Source organism: Melospiza melodia, chromosome Z (genome assembly GCF_035770615.1).
Source record: "Melospiza melodia melodia isolate bMelMel2 chromosome Z, bMelMel2.pri, whole genome shotgun sequence".
Classification (NCBI taxonomy): domain Eukaryota; kingdom Metazoa; phylum Chordata; class Aves; order Passeriformes; family Passerellidae; genus Melospiza; species Melospiza melodia.
In genome coordinates this window covers 34,537,430-34,554,962 of record NC_086226.1, presented here as the reverse complement: position 1 = coordinate 34,554,962, position 17,533 = coordinate 34,537,430, and the positions used below count along the sequence as shown (strand labels likewise).

General features: G+C 41.5%; 2 long non-coding RNA genes across 3 annotated transcripts; both read left to right on the top strand.

Annotated features, from left to right (window-relative positions):
• Positions 1–80: 80 nt before the first annotated feature.
• Positions 81–14,863, top strand: LOC134432629 (uncharacterized). 2 transcript variants are annotated; one of them, XR_010031375.1, is made up of 4 exons: positions 81–550; positions 9,490–9,593; positions 10,964–11,035; positions 11,771–14,863. It is a non-coding gene; the product is annotated as an uncharacterized LOC134432629 (long non-coding RNA). The 2 variants fall into 2 exon arrangements; XR_010031374.1 differs by lacking the exon at positions 81–550 and adding an exon at positions 6,879–8,753.
• On the top strand, positions 561–5,205 carry LOC134432628 (uncharacterized). The gene is made up of 2 exons (XR_010031373.1): positions 561–796; positions 2,804–5,205. It is a non-coding gene; the product is annotated as an uncharacterized LOC134432628 (long non-coding RNA).
• Positions 14,864–17,533: the final 2,670 nt, after the last annotated feature.

Sequence of the window (17,533 nt, the reverse complement as noted above, 5' to 3'; positions counted from 1 at the left end):
GCTTCTAAGCCGACAGCGGAAGTGGCTGTACCCTATAAACGGCTCCAGGAAGGCAGCGAGGGCCCGCGAGCCCCCGGGGACACGCCCCCTCCGCCCTTATGTGGCGAAGAGGGCGGGGCCGCCTGGTCTCGCCGGCTGTGGGGGGCGTGGTCTTATGCAAATCGGCGTCACAACGTAAATAGAACGGCGGGGGAGAGGGAAGAGTGAAGGGGTGGCGCGCGCTCTCCCACCTCCGCCTTCCCAGCCTCTTCTCCCGTTGATGTCACGCGCGCACGCCCGGGCGCGCCCTCGCGCGCGTGGTGGGAAAGGAGGGCGTGGCCGGCGGCGCCCCCAGCTCTGCCGCCATATAGGGAATGGAATGTGGGGGCGGGGCCGCCGCCGCGGCCTGAACCCGGTCACCTCTGCCGGGAAAGCCGGAGGGGCGGGACGAGCCGCGCCTCGCGGACGGGAAGCGCGGTACGCGCCGCGGTGGGAGAACTGCGCTCCCGCTTCAGAGGCGGGGCCGCAGCAGGCGAAGGCCTTTCCGTCCGCCTCTGGATCGGGAGCCTAGGTGCGTGCCTGTAACAAACTCCTGTGAGGCGCGCTCCAGGATGTGTTGGTATTAAGTTTTGTGGGGAGTTTCATTTTCCTTCTACTAGCGGTAGTACGGTAAAGGTCGTCATCCCGGTGCCAGCACCCGGTTGGCTCTGCAGATGTCAGGGCTTGGAATTGCTCCGGGAGAGCCGAGACACAGGCCAGGGCGGCAAGGACCCGCAGTGAGTCACTTGGAGGCCATGAAGGCACCGTGTTTACCCAGGTGGGTCGTGACACAGCGGAGGGCCAGAGTCTTTTCGGTGATCTTTAAAAACCGCGCCGTTCGGGCCCGTGCCGGCGCCTCAGAGATGGATGGATTGATAGATGGATAGATGGAGGCATCCATATGCTGAGGGTCCCGAGGTGCTGCGTGTCGCCGTGGCTGCCCGCGGCGCGGGGCGCTGCTCCCGCCGCTGCTCCCGGAACGCCGGCCGCGTGGAAGTGCCGCCCGGCCGGGATCGAGCGAGCGCAGCGCACAGCGCCCTTCTGCGCTGAGAGGCTGTGGGCTGCGTGTCATCGCAGAGCAACCTCGGCTGACTTCTGTTACACTAATTAAATTTTAATATAAATATTATGTTGGTATTTAGGGACTTTATCTCGCAAATGGGATTACGCTTTGATGCTTCATGGTAGAGCAGTCGCCATTTTTAATTAACCGAATTTAAAACCAATTTTTGTAATTAATTAAATATTTCGGAACTATGGCTTGTAAGAGGCATTTTTGGGCGGCTCGTAGTTGAAAACACTCACTGGCCCGGCGAGCAGCCCTTTGCTCGCATGCCGTGCCCCGCAGAAGCCGTAATTGGAGCGGCTTCCCTCCGGTTTTCCCAGACAGACTACATTTTCCATGATGCAGCGCAAGCCGCCCCCAGCGGGGAGGCGGTTCCGTCAGGGAATGCGGCGGAGGAATGTCAAGCGTGCCCGGCATAAAATCTAAGAGGTGCAAACAACATCGCGTTGGCTCGAAACTGTCGTCTCCTTTTTGTTTGTGCCAATCCCTCCGCCCCCCGCCTCCACCTCCGACTGGAACAGGAGCTTATTTTGTATTCAAGCGATTGGAAAGCTTTGCAGAAACTGCATTTTCCATTAAAAGTGGACGGGAAATTGAATTAAATTTATCTGACTCGCTGACTGATTTTTAAAGAAGGATTGGCAGAAACCTGTGATGGTTTAGAATTTGCACGTATTGGAGAAGGGGGGGCAGTGTATGCTTTTAAACTTCTGAACAGTAGCAGTACTTGGAAATTTCACACGTCAAGAATTTTTTTACATTTAGGTATAGACCTGTGCTTTTGGTGGGGGAGAGGGTTAGGGTTGGTTTTTTGCTTTTGTGTGTGTTTGTTTTTTTGGGTTTTTTTTATTTTTTGTTTTTCTGCTGCCAGTTGCTGATACTAAGAAAATGACGGACACTTTTTAATCAAATAGCTTAAACTGCAGAATTATTTTCTGCATGGTCAGGTTGGTGGGTTTTTTGGTTCGGTTTTTTTGGGTTTTTTTTTTTTTTGTATGTACTATAAGCTTGGGGTTTTTTTCTTTGGGATAATGAAACCTACCTTCTGTGGAGGGAATTAGTTTAAACTGATGCTTGTGTTTCTGGCTATGGACTTCACAAAATAGTTACTCTTGAGATGCCAGTTTCATTAATTCATAGATAGCTTGCTGGAATATTAACGGTCTTGTTTTTAGGTTTAGGCATGTTTTATAAATGTTCTGCTGGATTTATAAACCTAACTTCCAACAGAATTTTGGAAGTGTTAGGGAGCCTGAATACTGCAGACCAGTATGAGATGAGCATGGAGTACTTTCTTTTACAATCAATATGGTAGACAGTAGGAAAAAGAAAAAAACAAAAAGAACTTTATGATTGCATGTGTGTGAGAGGAGAGGAAAATTATTTTTAACTCCATCACTTATTCATGAGTAATGATTGTTCAAATGTCAAAGCAATTTTTCTTCTCTGTTCTACCACTATTTCTGCTTTAAATAAGCATCTAGCAAGTCAGTAAAGATACTCTTCCAAATCAGGCATGGCTGTTCTTTACCAGGTCTTAGCCACCTGCTGCAATAAATATAACACTCATGCCACCGGAAGAATTCTTCCCATCATAGTTGAGAAACTTTACAATAAAAACCAAAAAGAGTGAGAAGCGTGACAATGACAACAAATCATCCATAATACGTTAACCTGTGTGTCAGTTACCTCAACTTAGTCTTTTTTCTGTCTTTACAGATCTGGGCAGAAATTTTTAAATTCACTAAAGAAATCCCAGAAAACAAGCAGGTAGAAGAGCTCATGGATCCACCTCTTTCATCCGTCTCCCCTCATCAAGAGTTACTACTTCCTGTTGAGTCTGTGTGTATTAACAGATACACAGAATGCTGGTGAATCTTTTTAGGTTCTGGGCTAGGGAGAAGACAAGGAAGCAAGAGGCATCTTTGCTCTTGTCATGCCACCAGAGACACCAAATATGCTCCACTTTAAGCTCCAGCTGCACCAGCGTAGCACTTGAACAACTTGCAAATTTTCATCTGAGGCTGAACTTTTGTCCTGCCAGATTTGCCCTAAGTTCCCTCCGCTTTCTGAAACCAAGTGGGAAGATGTGTTAACTCCAGAGAAGAAATTAGGAAGTGTTAAAGCCATATCTAAGCTATTTTAATTGCTAGTTGGTTTTTCTTTCAGTGGATGTTCTCGAGGGAAGACCTTACTGAGCTGAGCATTTCTTGCCTCTGTTTCCATCTCACCGTTTTGGGAAGTTTCTATTCCTGAGCTACACAGAGAGGGAGGAATGGCTGCAAAACAGCAAACTTAACTTGGCTAACTTCCTGCATGTAATAAAAGGCTATTCTTTAAGCTGCTTGGAAAAGCACCCTTGGCCACCACGCAGTAAAATTCCTTCCTAATAATCTTTTCAGAGCATTAGGCCAGTTGCAGTCAGTTTTGCTCATTATAGTAAAGTATAAAAGGCTTGAGCATTCCACCAGTTGCACTAATCTAAAAGGAAGGTCACATACAGCTGCACAGTTGTCTTTGTGTGAAACACACCAAGGTCTAAATGTAGAAAAATGATGGCAGGCGACATAATGCTAGCCAACATAAGTCACCCCAGTGGTTAAATCTTATCAGGAAAGATGAGACTTGGCATTCCTGCATTGAAGCTGAACAAGGGTCACGTGCTGCATAAAATATTTCTAAACTCTCAGAGGGTAGGGGGTCAAAGACAGAGAAGGAGACTTGGGAATGGAGGCTGGAGAGTTCTTGGAGCTATAGCTATAAGGGAAAAAAAGCAAGAAAAATTGAGGACTAAAATAATCCAAACAAGAAAGAATGATAGGTCTACTGAAACAACTGGATTTACAATGCTGAAACAAATGTTTTTAAACCTGTTTCTGTGTGCCTTTTTAGATAACAAGGGGTTTCATTTCTTGGAAGAAGGCTACAGGTTTTAGAGATAACAAATGTATTCTAATATCGTATGAAAGCTTGAAACACAGTGTTGTATGTAAAAGTGGTGAATATCACTGAACTTAGCAGTGTAGTGAAACTGGGAATTCAAATGCAGGAAAAGCAGACAGAAGTGATGGGTGTTGATGAAATTACCATCTTAAGGTTGGTTAGTGAAGAAAATAGTGTAGTTGGTCACTGTCTTGAGTTTTACAATGTTTTCCTAAAACAGTTTCTTTCATTATGTTCAGAGGCTATTTTTAATTCAAAGACTAAAAAAAGAACTTTTGCCTTTTTCTAGCCTTTTAAATCAAATACTCTAGGATAAATATTGCCAGCTCTTTAGAGTTTCTCTCTTGAAGTGGAAATAAACTGGCAGTACCAAATGAGCCCTTTCAAAGTGCAGCTTTTTATTTTGATTAAATTCCTTGTTGATTCTAAAACTGTACTCAGACTAGAATCTAAAAGCATTTAGGAAAATTTACTTAAAATACTAAGCATACTTTGCCCATTTTCTAGAACAGTTAAAAGAAACAAACATCTACAACTGTGCTAAATCCTCTTGACATTAATTTCTGTGTCCTCTGCCTTTCTGTGGCTCAATACTTAATGTATGAAGTCATTCTCAGATGGACTGAAGGGGAAGGCATTGTTTGTACCATAGTCCCAGAGCTGTGTGAATTAATGCTGCTCTGTATTTCCTTAAGGACTGAGCACATTCAGTTATTTATTGAGAATAGATCCTGGGAATGAATTATTTCTTCCTTATAAGGAGCCTTGTGTTGAGATATCTGTTGGGGCAGTTTAGCTCACTACTAAGTCACTAGGGACAAAAGCATCACTATTACAAGTAAAATGATAATATGCAAGAAACTTCTTAAAATTAAATGTGTTGCAGTCATTTAGATGATTCAGAATATTGAGATCTTGGAAGACTAGAGGAATAAGAGTGTTTCACCTTTCTTCAGATTTAGCATTTGCATAAAGTCAGAAGGAGAAAGTCTTTGTCTCAGAGGGAACTCTAGATTTAGTTTCTGGCTGGGTTTGTTGTGACCTTATTTAAATCTGAGTTGCAAAATTTATGAATACTCAAAGTAAAAGCAGTATATTATCCTCACAAGTCTTTGTAAATATTATTTTTAAAGTATTATCTTTTCCTAATACCAAAATAAAAGAATTTTATTAAAATATTGGATATTAAAGATCTTTCTTCATTTATCCTCTCTTTTTAGTGCAAATAATTGTGACTAAGTGATTTTTTTAAAAAGTTCCTCAAAACTTCATGTTCTTTTGGTCAGACATTCTTCACCATAAACAACATAGGCTGGTCTAGGAGTTATCAGGTGAAAAATGCCATTGTTTGGTCTACCAGCATGTGGAGGAATACAAATATACAGAAAGTGAAATGGGCTGGTAGTTTAAAAGGGAACATTAAGGCACTACCTTCTTGTGGATAAGCATCCTACATGAACAACTCCCCGTTTTATCTTCTTGGGCTTTCTCCCTTTTAACTGCACTTCCAACTTCCTTGCATTGGACCAAGGAACTACTTTGCAGTGTCAGGCCCAGTAATTCTTGGTAAGAAACTCTGTGTGCAGGACATAAAAACCTCAATCTGTGATATTGTCTTGAAGTAAAAGACATTGCTTACCTAAATTTTAATATATAGCAAAGAAAGAGAAATTGCATTAACTAAAATTTTCAGTAGAGCTTTTCCACATGCTAAGTGCTGGTAGAATGATTTTTTAAATGGCTTTAAATTAAAAAAAGAAAAACCCCAAACAAGTCAAAACCCTTCCTTCCCCCATTTCAAGGATCACAGAATCATTTCGTTTGGAAAAGATTTCCAAGGTCATCAGGTCCACCTTTATGAATGATCACCACCTTGTCAACTAGACCATAGCACAAAGTGCCAGATCCAGTAATTTCTTGAACATTTCCATGGATGTTGACTCCACCACTTTCCTGAGCAGTCCATCCCAATGTTTGAGAGCCCTTTAGTGGTGAAATTTTTTCTGATGTCCAACCTAAACCTCCCCTGGTGCAACTTGAGACTCTGTGCTCTTGTCCTGTCACTGGTTGACTCCACCTGGCTACAATCTCCTTTCAGGCAGCTGTAAGGAGTGATAAGGCCACCCCTGAGCCTCCTTTTCTCCAGGATAAACACCCCCAGCTCCCTCAGCCACTCAGGACTTGTGCTCCAGATTCTTCCTCATCTCTGTTGCTCTTCTCTGGACATATTCCAGCACCTCAATGTGCTTCCTGATTTGTGAGGTCCAGAACAGCATTTGAGACGCTTCTCCACCAGTGCTGAGTGCCAGAGCTGACAATCCCTGCCCTGGCCCTGCTGGCCACAGCATTGCTGATCCAGGCCAGGATGCCATTGGCCTTCTTGGCCCCCTGGGCACAGCCTGGCTCATGTCCAGCTGCTGTCACCAGCACCCCCAGCTCCTTTCCAGCCACTCTGCCCCAGCCTGTGGAGCTGCCTGGGGCTGTTGTGACCCAAGGGCAGGACCCAGCACTGGGCCTTGTTGAACCTCACACCATTGGCCTCAGCCATGATCCAGCCTGCCCAGATCCCTCTGCAGGGAGTTCCTGCCTTCCAGCAGGTCAGTACTTATACACAATTTGTTATCCATTAATTTACTGAGAATGCACTCAACCCCCTCATCCAGATCATCAAAAAAAGACATTATAAAGAACTGGCCCCATTACTGGCAGCATTCTCCACCACTCTCTGGGCCTGGCCAATCCAGCAAAGGATGTACCTGTCCACTGCATCGGCTGCTAGCCTTTCCAGGAGAATGCTGTGGGAGACAGAATCAAAGGCTTTACTGAAGTCCAAATAGGCTATGGTTGTTCTGTGTGTGCCATCTGATTGTAGCTAAGATGATCTGTTCCATAGTCTTGCTGGGTGCTGAAGTCAGGCTGACAGGCTGTAGTTGCCTGGATCTGAGTTCCAGCCCTTCTTGTGGACGGACATCACACTGGCCAACCTTCAGTCATCTCTGACATCTCCAGACTTCCTTGATTAGCCAGAACTGACTAAGAGGTCAGAGGTCCAGAGTCCAGATTAATGTGTGATGGCAAGAGATCTGAACATACCAGGGGACAGCTTAAATATACCAAAACCTGGAGCTCCTGCCTGTGTGCTATAGAGATGGGGTCCCTTTCAGTAGGATCCATGCTGTGCTGGTGTATCCTTGTCTCCAGCAGCATAGCCAAGGCAGTCCTTGGAAGAGGAAAGTAAAGCTAACTCTACAGCAATTTCTCTAGGTGCCAATTTTCTGCAAACTTCTCAGCCTTCATGAATTATAACTGAGGACCTGCAGAAAGTATGGAGGCAAAGAAAAGGCTGAGATGGCTAAGCAAGACTGTAATGGTTCCTGTTGTAATAACTGTCATTTTTTTAAAAGCGCAGGTACAATACTTGCTTCCTCTTACTTGTTTCCCTAGTGATTGCATTTAGCAATCTGGGAAAAATGAGCTGGACTGTAATTTTTTTTTTTTCTTAATGATTTTTGTGTAAAATTTTGTTCCAACTGGTACTTAAATTCTTAGTTTACAGGTATTTGAACAGTATTGCAAACCTGTCTCTAGCTTTGCTGGGACTGAAACACCCAATCCAGATTTACAGACAACTCTTTTCTTGGGTTGTATCAGAGACAAACTTACAAAGTAGTGCTGTAAGTACAAGGGCTTCTGTATAGCTAAGAAACCCTTTGAAATTAAGAGACCAAGGTTTTTCTATCTGACAAAAGAATTACACTGTGCTGTCTTGTCATTTATTTCATCAAAAATGACCGTATGCTCAGGAATAGTTAATAAAGACCAAATCAAGGGTACAACATTTTGAGGAATTGTTTTCCCAATTTCTTTTTTCCAACCCAGATTATATCTTATATTTGTAAAACCTGGGCTTTTGTCCCAAAACTTTAGAAAGTATTTGAAATTTTGTAGCCCAAGTGCTAATGTTTGCTTCTGTTCAGAGCAGTCAACTTTTAGGGTTAAACATAGCTTACTAACATATATCTTGGGTGACATTGATGTACTTTCACTTGTATTTTGTATCCCAGCTGAAAGTATTTTCATTATCTGGTTGCCTGTTTCTATCTCTTCTTTTTCTTTCTCATCTTTCTTTGACTGTACTTTGCTGTTGCCAGTCCATTGTACAGTCTGTCCCTATTAAAGAGACAAAATGACTACATTTTCAAACCACTTGCCTTCCTTCTTCCTATTCTTCCTGTCCTGCAGTCTTGGAAATTGTATTGGAGTTAACATGTCAAGCTAAGCCTTGTAATCAAAATCAGAAGATAGAGATAAGCTATCATTAGAGCCTGCAGTAAAATTTTGTCAGAGAAACCAGTACTTCCTTTTACTTCACTACCTTCAAAGGCTTCACTGGAATCCCTTTTTTTAGAGCAGGGATTTAGGGGTTTTTTCTACTGGTCTGTGACTAGACAACATTTAACTTTTGAAGTTGCTCTGAATAAAAACATGTAATTTTTGAAGTTGCTTTGAATAGAAAGGGAGAAGGTTTTTTTCTTTTTTTTTTCTTTTTTTTTCTACTGCAGGGATTAAGATGAGCTGAAAGATACATCTCTGCTGCACTTCAACACGTGGAATAATAGTGGCACAATGTGGTCTTACACTTCTGAAAATTAGTGTTACTTCCAGGGGAGTATTAGGAGTTCCAAGAATTTGGCAGGTTTACCACTGAAAAGGAAAGGACCCCTTGGTAATTACTATGTCCCCATGCTTCTTTGCTTTCATAAATTATGCAGGACTCATGGGACAGCTGTCCTATTGCTAGGCACTGTCCTCTGCTGGGCTGTATTGGGGTCCTTCAGGGGGAATAGATGCAGGCACTGTGTGTGGTGTGGTGTGGTGTGGTGTGGTGTGGTGTGGTGTGGTGTGGTGTGGTGTGGTGTGGTGTGTGGTGTGGTGTGGTGTGGTGTGGTGTGTGGTGTGGTGTGGTGTGGTGTGGTGTGGTGTGGTGTGGTGTGGTGTGGTGTGGTGTGGTGTGGTGTGGTGTGGTGTGGTGTGGTGTGGTGTGGTGTGGTGTGGTGTGGTGTGGTGTGGTGTGGTTCAAACACTGCAGGAGATACTGAGTCAGTGTCTGCAAGCTTAGGCAGATGTCCCAGTCAGTCATCCTGCAAATGTTGTGATCCATGAGCAGGAGCGCTAGAAATTTCTTCTGGTGTTTCATGTAAAATATATTTTCTAGTGGTTCCAAAAATGGAACCACTAGAAAATATAGACCTGGGCAAAGACCTGGGCAAAGCCTCTGAATTCCTCCAGTCATAGTAAAGGTCCAGTGTCACATTACTGTTCCAGCCTAAGATAACAGAAGTCTGTCTCTAGGAAGAATATTTTCCTAACTCAGAATTGCTTCCCTGTCAGTAATTTTAATATGTGATTCTGAGAGCTTTGTTACAGAGAGCATCAAAAAAATTTTGTTCTTGTGCTTTCAGTGGTTCTGAGAAGCAACAGCAGCACAGCCTGAGCATGGTTTTCACCACATTCAGGACAACAGTCCAGGCACCAAAGCCAACCATGTGCACATTTGGATGACCAGGTTTGCACCCTGCTCTGATTTTCAATTTATCTCTGCGAGCATAAAGTCTTTGACTCTTTTAAAACAAAATTTTGCTTGCTGCAGATGAATGGCTGCTTTTGAAGCTCACTAGAAGAGCTGGAGATGTTTTCTTTCAAAAGAAAACAAGAAATCACTAGGATATAAGGAGTGGAATAACTGAGGAAGAGAATGAGATTTGAGGGGATAAATGTAAAAACACCCTTCCTTACCAGCTCCACCCGCTAAATGGTATTTACCACTAGGGAAATTGGATCCACCCTGGACTGATTGTAGTATCAGGAAAACCCTCCACAAACAGCTCTGAGCTATTGAAAAAGCTGCAGTTTTCTCTTCCAATAATTGATACTGTGGTGACAACTTCCACCTGCTACTCATGAGTCGCAGTCACCACATCTGCTGAGGGGGAGAAGGCAACTTCTCCCTTTGCTCAGAATGTATTGTCTTGTCTGCAGTGGTGGTCGTAGGAGTGAAAAATTGCTACTAAGTTTGAGCACTTCTTAGAAAGTGCGGTGTCCCCTACACTATTTGGAAATGAAACTTGCAATCTCTGCTTACTCAGAGTTTAAGAAGCATAAATGAAGAGGAACCACTTTAACAGTACCTGGGGATTGGGCTAAATTGCATTATTGCCTGGGAATGAGGGTTTATTCCATACTGTTTACTAAATGAAGAGTATTACCATGGCAACATTCAGGACGTGGTCTGTAAGGATCTGCCAATGCAATTCTGAAATTAGCATTCAGAAGGCAACTGTTTAAAAGTAGCTTGAGAACTGAAAAAGAATGTTTCAGACTACAGTCCATACGGGAATACACTTCGGTATCTGCAGCATGAAAACTATGTAAAATTCAGCAGTTCAGTTTATGCTGAATTCAGCAGGAGACCATTTATATAGGTCTTTGATGAGTGAAAGCATAATGGTATAAATGCTAATATCCAGTGGTGATTCACACCACATTACAGCTATAATTTTGTGTGAAGTATACCTAAAAAATACAAATACTACTAGCTTTTTATGATCAACAATAGTGTAAAGATAGTTGAAATCTTTTTTCCAAGTTCACTTGGGGAAAAAAGTAAAGAATGACAATTCTTAGACAAGATGAAAGTTCTACTTCCTGTATATAAAGAAGAAATTTGTGGGGTGAATGAGAAATAAGGAGAATAATATAAAAGGAAATTCTAGATCTGAGTTGGTCCCCTGCTAGCCCAGTTAAACTTTGTCTAATAAATACTTTTTGTTTTTGTGTGTTGTGATGTTCTTGCAGAAATCCTTTACACAGGAAGTTGTGGTCTGGCAGAATTAAAGTTGATTGAATTATAGCTTGCTTCTTCATGTCTCTCCACAGGTCACTACTTTCTGGAAAAAGCAGAGTCAATAGACCTACACCTCTGTCATTGAGTCATGCCAGCTCTTGCAAGTAATGCTGAAAAAAAATAGTTCTTTGGTTATTCTGCCTGCACTTTTATCTGTGGTAACATCACTGTTTTTGTTTAAGTCTATGTCCTATTTTGTGTGCATCTGTCACTTAGCAGGACAGGTGTGTTTATATAATTAAGTTCCACAATTCGTGTAGGAAATGTGTAGGAAAGTGCAGAACCGCAGACTTCTGAAAGTTGGCTAGATTTTAAGCTGACCCTGCCCTCTAAACAGATGCTCAGAACAGTGATGGCTCTTTATTGCTACAACACACCATCTTGGGATAACACATCAGGTAGTCTAGAAATATGAAATACTTTATGTAGAGTTGCTACTTCATGTAAGACAGTGCTGAGGACAGTTACATCTGCAAAGAACACAGCATCATTCCTGTTCCTTGCTACCCTCATAGGTAAATGTGGTACATTTAGGAAGCCTTAAGTTAGTCTTCAGAATCATGGATCTATAGAAATTATGGAAATGATGCTAGAAAAAAAGCTGGCCTGATCCCTAGCTGCTCAGACAATCTCTTCATATTTTTCCCAGGGCTGTCCTTTAGTTCACCCTCAACAGGCTTCCTTTTGTGTTTGGGTTTGTCCAGGAGCAAGTTGTTCATCCATGCAGGTTGCCCTGTACTTTTGTCTGATTTCCTTTTTGTTGGGATACATTGCTCCTGACTTGGAGGACCTTGACCCTTGAAGATTAACCAGCTTTCTTGGACCCTTCTTCCCTCCAGGATTCTCTTCCCTATTACTCTACCAAGCAGACCCCTGAAGAGGCCAAAGTCTCCTCTCCTGGAGTCCAGCCTAGTGAGCTTCGTGTGTGTCCCCCTCACTCAAACTCCACCGTTTCATGGTCACTACTTCCCAGGCTGTGCTTGAGCTTCGCCTTCCCTTCTTGTCAGCAAGAACATGGTCCAGCATAGCACCTCTGTCATTGGTTCCTCTATCATTTGGAGAAGGAGGTTACTATCAGTGCATCACAGGAACCTCCTAGCTGTTCCTTCAACCAGTATTGGGGTGGTTGAAGTCCCCCATAAAGACTGGGGCTTGTGAATGCCCTGGTGTGTTTGAAGCACCTGGGCAAATACCAAAATTTTATCACTTCACAAAATGAGAAAACACATCCTATTCCAGCAATAACTCAGGAGTGTGTTAGCCATCAAAACTTATTTTAAAATAACATTCAGATAACTTCAGTTCAGTGTTTATATTAAAACTGAACAAGCAGCTATCTGTATTGCTGTCTGTTTTCAAAAATTTGAAACTGGGAAAGACAATACAGAAGATTCGTTAAAAGTATTAGCAGTAAAAAGGGTAAAGAGGATAATCCAGATGATTATTGGGCAGCATCCATGTGGGCAGAAAATTACAACTAATATATAAAGCTTTTAAATCAGTAGAGGTAATGTTTGTCAATATGAGTATAGGAGAAACAGCTCTGACTACAATTTTACTAAGACACTAACCAAATAGTGTTTACATGACAATACTGTTATATGTAATCTTTTGATTTCTTGAAAACATTCTGACTTACTGCTGCATGACACTTTTTATATATCATATATATAAAATATGATATATCATATCATAAAAAAATTATATACCTGCTGATTAGTAGAAACATTGAGTAACTGGCAGCCAAAAACAGAGCACTAAATGCAGGATCCTAACTTAGCAATTATATTAATATTTGGGTTATTTTAAGAATTATTTTTTGGTATATGATATTTAATGCTTGTTTTAAATTACGTCAACATTGTACAAAATTATTAATGATACTCACAGATGACCCTAAAGATCGGAGATATAATAAACAACAACGATAAGTCATTAATACAGACCAGATGGCTTTAATAAGTTGGGGGCAAACAGACAAGTGTTTTGTGGATAATTATTAAAGTAAAACATTTGTGAACAGAGAAAGCAGCATGTCCTTTTTACTCTTATTTTATGACCTTTACATTTAGTCTACCCGTCAAATTCTAGCTCTTCAGAACAGACAAGACACCCAAATATGGAGCTACTGAAGACCAGTTGAACAAGTTGCCTCTGATTTGTTGTTCTGGGTTTCCTTGTATATTTTGGTTCTGATCATCTCCAGAGTGTTCTGTTATAATACGTGCTTACGCAATTTTATTTTGGTATCTCTGAGTAATGCTAAAACATCCCCGTGCTATAAATTGACTCCACTTTTGAAATTTGAGCCAGTATTTTTAAATATGCCTTATACCTTACATTCATCATCACTTCTGTTACCCTTTCTCTGTCTAGTATAACCTTTTCACATGTACAGCTGTAACAAAAAAGGGAATGAAACCATGTCTGGAGACAATTCCCTTAGTCTAATCATCAGTCATGTTATTGCAAAGCTAATGCTGCTGTTGCCTTTCTCATCTCCAGAAACTTGTGTTTTGCTGGACCTAAGAAGAACTGAAATGCTGGTTTTCTTCCTTTTTTTTTTCTGTTCACAAGTTATTATTTGGGGATTTGGAGGAGGAATGAAGAGATGCAGAGAGATTTGTCAAGAGAGGTAACAATGAATGGACTACTAAATGAGGTGCTTTGGTCAAAATGCCTTGTGTAAATCTTGGCTATGCTAAAAGAAACCCCTGGGGATTGCATGAACAGTACTAGTTATATGTGTGCACTGAAAATTTCTTTTTTATTTACTTTTGGTAGTTTAGGATTCAAGAATACTCAGTATAAAGGAAAGGTTGAGAGAGGAAAGTCATTGATTCATGTGGCATGATACAAGGAAGTTTTTCCTCTTTATCAAACAGAACCATGTATAGACTGCAGTCCAAAAGTATCTACAATGAAATAGAAACTTGATACCTGGCTTCTCCATCTAGTTGACAGATATAAAAGGATCTGATTGCTGAACAAAATCAGACTGGTACAATTTTGCCTAAATATAGATCAGTTAACTATTGAAATGGTTTAAAGTAAATTATGATGGGCTTTCCATCTGTAGTTTTAATCTCAAGAGATATCTGTCTTAAAATGGGTATTGTAGCTCAACTCAGCAATAGTTCAGGACAGCACAGAGACTTCTGTGACAAAACAGATCAGCGCAGTGGATGGTCAAAGTGGATGTTCTAGCCTTATCTTTGATGGGGAGCAAAGTTGTTTTGGTTCTTCCTTCAGCTCTCCTATGGATTTACTTCATTATCCATTTTTTTTTGCCTGTGGAGGCTACCATTTTTACTGGAACTTCAGGGCAGCTACAGCTGTTTAAGAAAGGACATAATCAGTTGTAAATGGTGTAGTGTGATAAGGAATCCAGACGGCCTAAGAATCTACTCAAAAGATGTAAGAGTCCATGGAAGAGACCCAGCCACACATGGAATTTTAGCACTCCTTTGTCCTGCTTATTCCAGCTTCTCAGCAATAGTCTTCTGCATTAATAGTTTATCTGGTGATTCTACATCACTATATGGCTGTTGTCATATACATCATTCTGGATTATCAGTTCAAGATCCTTTGGTAAGTCTTATATGCCTGTGTGATTTTAAATACAATAAGGGTATGTCCATATTGACACTTTTTTTTTAGCTTATCCAATACTTTCAACTTGTGTTTTGTCTTTTGTTTGTAAAGTGGTATTTCTTCCTTTGAATAAAAAGTACAGAAGTAATTAGCAAGATTACCTTATCATTATTTACAGAAAGTCGGTTCCCTCTTTGTGCACAGAAAACTAAAATTGTATCCTTCCTTGGCTGAAAACTTCCTTTCTGCAAGCAATAAAAGATGCAAATATCCCTTACAGTGGCTAGTTAAGCTTTCTTGCAGCTTGGGGCAAAACCACATTGGCAGAAGGACAATGTCTTGTCTCTGATGTCTGTGAAGCTTCTCTGAACAGACCTAAATATGAACTTATACAAAAAGGACCTCTGTGTAGCGACAAGAATTTGAAAACAGGCTATAGTTACATAAGAAATTTAAAATAAGTTAAGAACCATGTTTCAATGAGATCAGCATTCCAAGTAGTCCCTAACAAGAATTGAATATTTGTTTTTCTGTTGTCACTCATTTTTCTTTATGACTGATTATCTGAATTTCTGTATTAAATTTTCTCCAGCCTAAAACCTTCTACCTGATAACAATTCCTATAAACAGACCTTTGGTACAAAGTTGGCCTTGGTGTCCTATACAAGTCTCTAGACTTCTTTAACTCTTTTGATACTGGTAAAAAAGGGACATGTTTAATTTTACTTTATTTTAATTTACAAAAAGACATCACAAAGAATGTTTTCTTGACCCACATTGAAGAAGCTAATAAATTGCATAATCTCAAGAAGTCAAGAGAAGAAAGAACCACAGTAGTGTCACTAGTATCACTGCCACATAGGTAACTCTGGTCACCTCCTCACTGCAGCATTGTCCAGCAGGGAGCTGGGCTAGTTGCTGCCCTTGACTTCAGTACCTCCAGAGCTTAGCCTCTATTCAGATGAAGCCAATTTGTCACTAAGCTCCTAAACATTATTTTACTTTTGAAGATAGTCTTTTTTGGTTTTTAGCAATAGTTTTTTCTAATCAGATTGCCTAAGAATCTAGAAGTGTAGTTTCACTGGTAGACAATCATTGAAGGGTACCTGTGAAGTCAAAATCCTTCCTCATCATCTTTACATCATAGTAGCTGTGTGACTGTACCTAAATTACTCTGGGAATCCATAGTAAGTGTTGTGGTTTAACACCAGCCAGCCACCAAGCTCCAGGCAGCTGCTTACTCACTGCTTCACCAGCAGGATGAGGGAGAGAACCAGAAGGATAAAAGAGAGAAGTCATGGGCTGAGGTGCACGACTGAGTATAATAGGGAAAGCAAAAGCTGCACATGCAAGCAAAGCAAAATAAGGAATGAATTCACTGCTTGCCATGGGCAGGCAGAAGTTCAGCCATCTCCAGGATAGCAAGGCCTAATCGCACGTAACGGTGACTTGGGAAAACAAACTCCTCACTCCAAATGCCCCCCCTTCCTCCTTCTTCCCCCACTTTATGTTCACTACATGATGCCACACGGTCTGGAATGTCCCTTTGCTCAGCTGGGTCACCTGTCCTGGCTGTGTCTCCTCCCAGCCTCCCAGGCACCCCCAGCTTCCCTGCACAGGGAAACGGGAGGGCAACATGGCAGTGTGGAAAGCAGAAAAGGCCTTGGCTCTGTGCAAGCTCTGCTCAGCAATAACAAAAACATCTCTGTGTTGTGAAGTCTGTGTTCAGCACAGTTCCAAAACACAGCCCCGTATCAGCCAGTGTGAAAAAAATTAGCTCTCTCCCAGACAAAACCAGCAGAATAAGCAAATCATCAGACTGTTAACTATTCCTGATGTCTTATGTCTGAAACTCTGGGGTGGGTGGTCCTGTGTTTCCATGCCTTGGGAACTCCATTGCTGTATTGAAATGCTTTTAAGATTGAGATGCTTCTAAGAATCACCTTTAACTTTGAATCTCTGTGTCTCCTCCCTGGCAAAAACTCTGCTAGACAATTCTCACTGACACAGAAGATTTCAAAGTACATTATGAGATGATGACTTAGTATCTCACACCTCCATGCTGAATTTTGCCTTCTCCTACTAGAGTCTTGCATCTCAGATGCTATTCTTTGTGTTGCAATAAGGTCACAAGGAGAAACGTTGCAATGCAGCACAGCATTAGCTGGTCTATTCACAACTGCATTTGACCATCATATCTTCCTTTTTCATGGGTATCAAAAGAAAAAATGTTTTATCTATGATTTGGGGGAAAGGAGGCAAAGCCTCTTCTATCCTCCTTTCTCCAGTTCTACTTTCTGCCTTTAGACTGAAGGAGGTTTGTTTTTTGAAAGAGCCCTAGTTTCTTTGACTGGAGATGAGATTTTTCCCGGGATACACACCAGACCTATATTAAAATGCTGTGATAACAGGTGTTTGTAATAGAAGCCTAGCTGTTCTTCCAGGCTGAAAGTATTCCTGGCTGAGGTACTCTTGAAGTCTGTTTCTACTCCATAGATAAAATCTTGTTCCTGCTTCAAAATGGTGAGTCTAATCTGCACTTTAAATTACAATTAAATCCACAAGTTGTCAGGCATTCCCCAGACTATCACACCTTTCTTTTAACATATGGACTGACTGACAAAATCGGATCAAATGCTTTTCCAGACTTTTTTGCTATATCCACTAGGCAGCATTTCTTATTTAATATCCCTGTAGTGAGTCTGTATCTCCAGTGATAATTTAGATTCTCATCTGATGTAAATTATGATAGTTCCAGTAGACTTAGTAGACTTCAGTGGATTTGATGATTTATGCCATCTGAGGTTCTGCATCTGAAAACTCTGTAACAAAAAGCAGCTGCTACTGCTGCTTTTTAACTGATTTGAAAAATTATAAGCCATCTCCAGGAGAGCACGGCCCTATTATACACAGCAGTGACTTGGGAAGGCAAATTCCATGACTCCAAATGTCCCGCCTTCCTCCTTCTTGCCCCCATTTTATATACTGAGCATGATGCCACATGGTCT